The following is a 9,367-nucleotide window of genomic DNA, read 5'->3' as shown; positions in this document are numbered from 1 at the left end:
CTTACTCCTCTATTTCAAAGTATTTGTTCCATTTCTACGGTTTTCCAGCGACCCGGAGTCTGGTAGAGACTAATTTTTTCCAACTACATGTACTACTATATCTACATCTACGCGACTCAACCTCTGCTTGAGTAGTTAACTCATCTTGTCCTTTTTTTACATGCAAACGTTTGAGAGTTGAGGCTCGTGAGGCTCCCTCATGCACAAGATGAACAGCTTTACGTCACTATTAGACGAATGCAGTCCTTCTCACAATATCCTTAGCCTCTATAGCTACCAAGCTCCGTTGATCGGTGGTCCGTGCATGGTGAGGAAATGATTCTTCTGGCCGGCTGACTCCCTTAGCGTACTATTGACTCTATTTGTCCAATTTCTAGCATCAGACCACCGATCCACAAGATCATGGCTTAGGCCTCGCTAGATGGTGGGCTTTACTGGCGGTACTACAGCTCTATATCCAAGTTCAATCAACTTCGGAAACTTCATCAGCTTTTTTCTTGGATGTTTTTTGTTAGGATCTCGCGGCTCACCGGACATGAAATTTTCTAGATATTTTGCATACCGGACAAACCGGTTTACCATGTTACTCGAAAACAAACTGTACCATGGCGACACGACCGCACCCTAACTGGATGAAACCGGCTTACCGTATATATTTTTTTTACAGACAACATTTTTTTTACATTTTCTATTCAAGCACGTACAAAGAATCCCAACTTTTGTTTCCACAGTTGTTTTAATTCTAAGTAATTAGTAGCTGTAGAGTACTGTCGTAGGGTACAGACTATCTTTTACAAAGACCTTGTAGTCTGGAAGAAAAAGTAACTACATGTACCAGTATCTAAGAAGCAAATGTTTTCGCGCCTAGTTAAGCAAATTATAATTTTCACAATGCATTTTGTACAATTTTCTCGTAAAGTGGTTGGTCGCTGAAAAGGTTGGACTGTCTCCCAGGCCAGTCTACCTGATCCGGCTATCACGCCAGGCTGCCGAGATCCCCCCATTCATACCCCCCGCAAATGGCTAGCCTCTCATGTACCTGCGCCCTCTAACGGAATGCAGAAAAATTACAGCTATTACGCTGGTATGGTATAAAAGAACCCAATGCAAGTATCGAGAAAATAGGGGTGCCCGGTCTTCCTGGCTAAACACGCGAGCCGAAGTCATAATGAAGCCACATTGCACTACTAGCTAATGGACAAAAAAAAGCGATGATCTGTCGTCAGTCTGAGGTTCGGCCGCTTTATCTTTACCTTTAACATGCTTAATTTCACTAGTGTGACATACGTTATGTTGTGTGGCTTCTATACCCCCGTACAAAACCATTTTTACGAATCGTGTATGTTTGTTTTTTTTCAGCATGAAAGTCTTCACAGCTCTCGTGATTGTCCTTACTGTAGCCCTGATGGTGGATGTTGGACATGGATGGCGACGCCGACGTAAGAATATGAATGCATTTGTATATTCTGTTTATACCTTATATCTTATTTCATTGTGTTGAAATTGCAGACAAAGCAAACCATGGCAAAACCAATCACTTCAGAACGTAAAACTCGCGAGCGTTACGGACACGTTATCTTATCAACACGTGATCTTGCGGATACGTGACGTCAGCAATTGGTCAAACGTGTTCATTGGTCAAAAATTTGTTTTGTTGTTCACCAGGCGCGGGAATGAAGCGGGGTCAGGAGTTGGAAGAGGATGCAGCCTGGGAGCAGCACATGGGGAAGTTGGACAAGCTGGCCGACTTACTGAAGGAAGAGGCCGCAGACATGCTTGACCAGCTGAAACGGGAGAAGCTGACCGCCATGGAGGTGGAAAACGGTACGAACTCCCGCATATGCTACTTCTTTACATAAATTATTTGCTGTGATGGATTCTTGTAATTATCAGTGAGTTCCATTCTGTGAATCAGATGCCTTTCATGACAGGAACGTTCGAACGTCACACTTGTGACGTGTAAATCACAAAGAGATGGCCTAGTGTTGTATAGAGGATCTGTAATGATTGGTGTATAGAGGATCTGCAATGAGAAATGTAATAATGATACTAGTATACCATATTAATAAATGACGATGATTTTAGACGTAGACTATGCAAATAAGAACGTCATATGCAAAATATTTGAGATAATTCTAAATGATACGAATTATACCTAATGAAACTTCCATTAATGTTCATGACATTTGTATTCTTGTTTTACAGACCTTGACGAGATGGAAGAGCTGGATGAAAAATAGTAAGAAACTCACTGAGTTCTTCTCACTTTACGCGTGCCATTTGAGTGGTTATAAAGTATTTTCTACCCATATCCTGGTTTATGTATAGATATGAAAAGAAACGGTTGTGTCACGATACCAATTGTCTTTCTTGGTTCATGGCCTCTTCATCATATTCTAGGAGCTAACATAGCAATGTACATATTTTAGCTGGTAAAGTAAAGTAAGTGCACACTTCAGTATATGATAGTATCCCATTGCTCCCGTCGAAAGAATAGTCCCAACTCTGCCTTATCCAATGATTTGTAGAGTAAACAGTGTAAGTATGGATATTAATGTTATCATTTGTTATTTTTCCAGGAGAATCCAGGGCACCTTCTCGTGCACATACCAGGACCTGAACCTGAAGCTTGCACGATGACAGTAGCATATCAGTAGTAAATCAGTAACAGTCAGTAGACCATTTAACCACAGACAGTAGACATGCAGTTTTGTAGTGCCTTCAGTGAAAGTCCATACCATTCCTTCTGGGTCAACTATGCCATGTTTAACATCACTTGATACGATCATTTCTAAGTCAGTGGAAAATGCAATCTTTTTATTTCATGGTAAAGTATTTTTACTTTCATGGTAAAGTTTCTGATACATATGTGACTATTAGACCAGCAAGACTTACAAGCATATGGCACACAATTCTGTACACTAGATGCAACTTGGTGAAATAAAGGGGAAATGTTAAAAACATGTGACTTGAGTCGAACTTCCTACGAAGGAATCAAATGTTGAAAAGGATGGGTGAATGAATCAAATATTTTTTGTTGAATCAAGAAATAATTGAATACAACAATGCATTTTGTTACAACTTTAAACTCTATATCCGTACACACATTTAAATTAAAGCGCTTACCAATATTTCGATCAGTCCTCTGAAGCTTTTCAAGTTGTAATGACCCGAAGCCTTTGTGACATATCCAGACCCGAAGTGTGACAACAATGCATCATAAATATACTTACAGATTAACTAATAACTGTATCAATTGGTTGCCCGTAATTTATAAATGCGACACATCAGTGAAAGAACGAATATAGTCTAAAACCAAAGCACAAACACACGGATTCTCTTTAAATACCTTGGTTGAAATCTGTCTTATGTCGTCTGTCAGTTTGTTGAAACAGCTCGTACCTAGAGTTAGCTATTTATCTCATTCTTTTAGCTCAAAAAAGTATTTCTCATGAAAAGCTTGATAATTACAAAATATGTGATAGTGATGAGTAAAACCTTTGTCTCATTTTTTAGCCAACAAGGATTATCATTCTTCTTCTGGAGAATAAATGTGATAGCAACCCCATAATCACATTTATTCTCCATAGAGAGAACCAGAATTCTTCTTCTGGAGAATAAAAGTGATAGCAACCCCTTTATCACATTTATTCTCCATAGAGAGACCTGAATTCTTCTTCTGGAGAATAAATGTGATAGCAACCCCTTTATCACATTTATTCTCCATAGAGAGAACCAGAATTCTTCTTCTGGAGAATAAATGTGATAAAGGCCTGTTCGTATCAGTATGCGGTTAACGTCACTAGCTCGCAGCATGTAATTGTTTCCGGAATTAAACACCACACACGTTACATTTTGGTGTAATATATTGTCCTTGATTTGGGGAGAAACGTAATGAATGTTACGTACATACACTTCTGTTGGTTATATAACGTCCTTAATTTGGGGGAAACTATACAAGTTTTGTCCAGAGCTGAGGTTTGTCCAGACGAAGCGCCCCTATTTTGCGAACATGAGACAATCGCGCGTCCTCACATCATTCTGTGTCGCTCACGTGGGTCCTATCAACCATGAAATTCATACAATGTTTCTAGATCTTCCCACGATTCTGCCTAAGTATAACCTATCTGATTCATCACCATTCCACACAGATAAGATTGCGTCTATTAAAGACAAGCCAGACCCGCCCGCTATGATGAAACGGCTTGGCTGGCTACTTGGCCAGGCCTGGCCACCTGGCCTGGCTATCACGTCAGGCCACCATGATCACCCCATTCACCAACAAATCGTCAGTCTCTCAGCCTACCCGCGCTCTCTAGCGCTATAGTGGAATACAAACAAATTACAGTCATGCACGGACTTAAGCACATTGTCAAGCCTACTCGTAAGCAAAATAAACTGATAGCTATTCTACAGCGTTAAAACGTCACTTGTTTGAATTTCCAAGGGTTTGCAAACAGTTAAACAGCAATATTGGGGGAGAAGGGAACGAGTCTCGTGGTGGTTGATGTTCAGAACAGCGATATACCACTGTCAGTTTGGCCAAACAAAGAAGGTCATCAGGAGGTCACCACGTAACGGTCGGGTATCGATGTTGCCAGGGGATCGACTCGATATTTTTTCCTTAACGTTTATATTAATATCGAAGCTTTGAATATTTACGATGTAGTCTTTGACGTACATAACGCGGGCTGTCTGCTATGAAACAAGGCTAGAAAGTTTGTTTTTCACATAGCCAGCAACAAAAGGTAACCGACACTGCTTTAGCGAGCCACCTTTTATTCCCTCAGCGCCCGGCATGTGACCCAGCCCGGTCACCTCGGACGCTCCGCCTGTCATGTAGAATATAATCTATTTTTAAGAATAGGAAAGTGTGTATTTCTAGGTATACATTTTAATTTTTCGTTTCTTAAAACATCCCGAACGGACCCCAGTTTGAAAATGTGACCTAAACCTTAGCGAGCAACTCGGAAGCTCCGGTCATGCAGAATTTAATTTCTTTAAAGAAAGTTAGGTGAGGAAATAAGTCCTCTTGCCGGCCGACTCTGGATCCTAGCATACAGTTCATTGTCAATTGACTTTATTTGTCCAAATAGGTCCTACGCACGTAGCCAAGTAAGCTGATTATTCCCGCGAATTTCACACGAACGTTTATATTCAAGTCCATTTTTGGACCGTATATATAGAAGTATTATGTTCCATTTTTCGCCGGAAAAATAATAGAAATTGGACAAATATAGCCGGATAATATGCCAGCGAAATAAGCTGGTTGCAACCCACACTCGTTGGACAGCAAACTCCTCTGGCATGCTATGTGTCCACATTTTTCAAATTACTTCTATTTCTCCAGCGACAAGTGGAGCCTGGTAGTGGCTAACAATTCTATACGCACGTGTGAAACTGGCTCAGCATACGCGCGTGTGACTCCCGATGGGTGTGGATGGGCGGGGCAGATTAGTGGTAGAGATAGAATAAACAGCCCGATGCAAGGCATGTCTTTATCGATCGACTTGTCTGGTTGTCCAGCATGAAATTGCTGGCTTAGGATTATGTCACGTTTGCACTCAGCCACTCATTTGTTCGAGACTTTTCGCCCACATGATATTACATGTATGACAGTACCAATCCTCTTGTGACATGCAACAAAAACAAAAACAACTAATTAAAGTACTCATCGAAAAAGGTCGGTACAACGTAGTTTTGAGCAGGTCTGTCTATCTGTGTGAATATGTTCTCGGATTTTTTGTGGAGAGCATAACTCAAGAAAAGGCATGTCAGGCAAGCAAACGAAAAACCTTGAATGCGAGAATAAATGGTGCATTGTTTTGTGTCACGAATGCGCCGGTGCCAGCTAGATGGCATTTGCGATAGACGGACCACGCAAGCTTTCTTTCGCAAAAAAGAACTGTGGAATCATTAGGATTGCCGGTAAGACAATGATCATGTCTTAATTCGGCACCCCCCCCCTTCAAAAAAATTCTCCAGTAGCAGAATCCTGACTCTCTCTGGAGAATTAATGTGATAAGGGGGTTGCTATCACATTAATTCTCCAGAAAGAACCCTGGTTCTCTCTTTGGAGAATTAATGTGATAAGGGTTTGCCACTAACTGGCAAAGACTACACATGTCATTGTGTCCGTACCTTGGTCTCCGTACGTGCTTTCCGCAACATCCTGACAAGGTTACCTCGGCGAGTACGGTATGCACTTTCTATTGGTATACTTGTATTAGTTCACACGCGCTACTCAACAGTACGATTTGCAGTGACATTCATAACTATGCCACTACGAAGGCAATACGCCTGACTTAAAGTGATACATAGCTCATACATTGTTAATGATGTTAATGGTGAGATCTAACCGCCTTTATCTTTGATTTTGTAAATGGACTCTAAGTCGGAACGGAATTTGCGCAAATCACGAATCGACACGTCGCACAACGACGAAAACCGGAAACGATTGCATGCTGCGAGCTTATTAGGTGACGTTAACCGCAAACTGATACGAAGAGGCCTTTATCACATTTATTCTCCAGAAAAAGGATCCTGGTTCTGTCTTTGGAGAATAAATGTGATAAAGGGGTTGCTATCACATTTATTCTCCAGAAGAAGAATTCTGGGTGTCTGTATGGAGAATAAATGTGATAAAGGGGTTGCTATCACATTTATTCTCCAGAAGAAGAATTCTGGTTCTCTCTATGGAGAATAAATGTGATAAAGGGGTTGCTATCACATTTATTCTCCAGAAGAAGAATTCAGGTCTCTCTATGGAGAATAAATGTGATAAAGGGGTTGCTATCACATTTATTCTCCAAAAGAAGAATTCTGGTTCTCTGTATGGAGAATAAATGTGATAAAGGGGTTGCTATCACATTTATTCTCCAGAAGAAGAATTCAGGTCTCTGTATGAAGACTAAATGTGATAAAGGGGTTGCTATCACATTTATTCTCCAGAAGAAGAATTCTGGGTGTCTGTATGGAGAATAAATGTGATAAAGGGGTTGCTATCACATGTATTCTCCAGAAGAAGAATTCTGGTTCTCTCTATGGAGAATAAATGTGATAAAGGGGTTGCTATCACATTTATTATCCAGGAGAAGAATCCTGGTTCACTCTTTGGAGAATAAATGTGATAAAGGGGTTGCTATCACATTTATTCTCCAGAAGAAGATTTCAGGATCTCTCTATGGAGAATAAATGTGATAAAGGGGTTGCTATCACATTCTCTCTATGGAGAATAAATGTGATAAAGGGGTTGCTATCACATTTATTCTCCAGAAGAAGAATCCTGGTTCACTCTTTGGAGAATAAATGTGATAAAGGGGTTGCTATCACATTTATTCTCCAGAAGAAGGTTTCAGGTCTCTCTATGGAGAATAAATGTGATAAAGGGGTTGCTATCACATTTATTCTCCAGAAGAAGATTGTAGTAACACTTATTTGGTGAATTAATGTGATATAAAAACCTAAATCCTTTATCACATTTTTTTCAGTTATCACGACATTTATTTTATATACTTTTCAGTGCTAAATAAATGTGACAAATAATCAGGTCTTCGTACCTGTATATGCAAATGTTCGTTGTCGAGCTGTAGTAGTGTAGTCAGGTAACTGTAGCTTTGTTGTCTGCAAGAAATTAGGTTTAATATCTTGTTTAAAAGACAACCACTCTCTTTAAAGATATACCCTGTTACTGAAACAGTAAGAAAACCTTCTGCCCTATGTGCAAAAAATGCACTACAAGGGTATGAACCGATTTTACTCTCAATAAACCAATCGCCATCATCATCATAATCATCATGTGCCTACAACAGTCCAACAATGTCTTTTGATTTGCGGAACTACCAGTTAACCTTTCCGACATATACCGGTACTACATTGTAGCCCTTTTCAGTGGGTTTTCCCCTCTATTGAGACTAACACTTCAAAAGAGCCCATTAGGCGTCAAAGCCTTTTGTTCAACGAGAGCAGAGAGGCCCTCACCCCTCCCCCGACTGTATGCCCCCGTCCATGGGGAGTTCTAATTGATTAGGGCCGCTCTAATTGGAGTCTTGAAGTGGAGTCTCTAGTGAGTTATTGCTGCCAACATGCGTCATCATAATTTTCTTAGTTTGATACAAAGTAAGAGAGGAATATTCCGGTTTTTTTTAAACAAACTGTTTCAAGGTAAGGCTCAGTAACGATTGGTTGATACAGGCGCAAGGTCCTACCGGAAGTATCATGTTAATACCACCGATTACTATATTTAGTTTGCTTCATTGGTCAATTGCAACTTGTAACAGTATCTTATTTGAGTCCTTGTTCCAATGAGTTGGTAACTGGCAGACCCCGGTTCAAATCCTGGGAAGGGCATCTCGGGTGGGACTGCGCCCGTCTTTCGGAAGGGACGTCGACGTATTTGTGTCCAGTGTTCGAAGAAGTGCCTCGATCACGTTAAAAGGCGAAGGGCTAGGAACCGCTCCTTGCTAAAGAAAGGAAACTTGCTGTGCTGACCTGTGTGCCACTACACAATCATTTAGGTGAACCAAGGACGTAATATAAGATATATTATATAAGAACAACAAATATGCCAAAATACTTCTATTCATTCTCATAAAATTTAAATCATAACTTCACAGGGAAAACTACGATACCGATTTTGAAGTGTGCTTCGTCTCAAAATTCTTGAGCAAAATACAGATCTAAGATTTGCTTTATCACATCGAAGAGCATGTACTTTTTTTAGCTATTTTGTCTGGTAATCGTTGTATTTTCACCTCTCCAGACGAGATTGGGTGTAATACCTTGCCTCGGGACCTGAAATGGAGCGCTAATATGATGTCTCAACTCGCCGCCAGATCTGGCCCCCTACACTGCTGCCAATCACTGTATGACCCCGTCTTAATATAAAAATCTTCCAGATGACTAGACACTGTAGACTTTAGATCACACACGTGCCACAGAAACTTGCGCCAGCCTCATTTAAAGCTAATCTTGCGTTGTAGGATGGAGACAAAATGAGTCTAGCGCGTTGGAGGGGCAGACTTTGATGTTTGGATTCGATCTGTCTAGGTCTGGAAAGAAATCAGGAACTCATGCGTGCGCCGCATTCTCCTAGGAGACTAATCATTGGGCTGGCGTTATAATTATTTGTCGCACCAGTGTCTGCCTAATGTCGTACGGACGCATTATGTCGTACCGGTATCTACCTAACGTCGTACGGACGCTTGTCGTACAAGTGTCTACCTATTGTCGTACGGGCAACTTTAAATATGTCGTACCAGTGTCTACCTAATGTCGTACGGGCGACTTATGTCGCACCGGTGTGTACCTAATGTCATATACGGGTAGTCTCTACCAGACTCCGGATCGCTGGAAAATCGTAGAAATG

At 40.8% G+C, this 9,367-nt stretch overlaps 2 long non-coding RNA genes across 2 annotated transcripts in view; one reads left to right on the top strand and one right to left on the bottom strand.

Annotated features, from left to right (window-relative positions):
- LOC118415823 overlaps nt 1-3,011 on the top strand; it is a 3,566-nt gene extending 555 nt beyond the window's left edge. Inside the window, exons 2-5 of the long non-coding RNA XR_004831146.1 lie at nt 1,360-1,439; nt 1,666-1,824; nt 2,206-2,239; nt 2,580-3,011. This is a non-coding gene — a long non-coding RNA (uncharacterized LOC118415823). The remainder of the gene's footprint in view (nt 1-1,359; nt 1,440-1,665; nt 1,825-2,205; nt 2,240-2,579) is intronic.
- LOC118415824 lies at nt 2,714-8,688 on the bottom strand. Its single transcript, XR_004831147.1, has 2 exons — nt 7,560-8,688; nt 2,714-3,402 (listed from the first exon to the last, which is right to left on the bottom strand). It is a non-coding gene; the product is annotated as an uncharacterized LOC118415824 (long non-coding RNA).
- Nucleotides 8,689-9,367: the final 679 nt, after the last annotated feature.

Source organism: Branchiostoma floridae, chromosome 5 (assembly GCF_000003815.2).
Source record: "Branchiostoma floridae strain S238N-H82 chromosome 5, Bfl_VNyyK, whole genome shotgun sequence".
Lineage (NCBI taxonomy): Eukaryota > Metazoa > Chordata > Leptocardii > Amphioxiformes > Branchiostomatidae > Branchiostoma > Branchiostoma floridae.
Note: the sequence above shows the minus strand (reverse complement) of the source record. Positions and strands in the feature narration are given on the sequence as shown.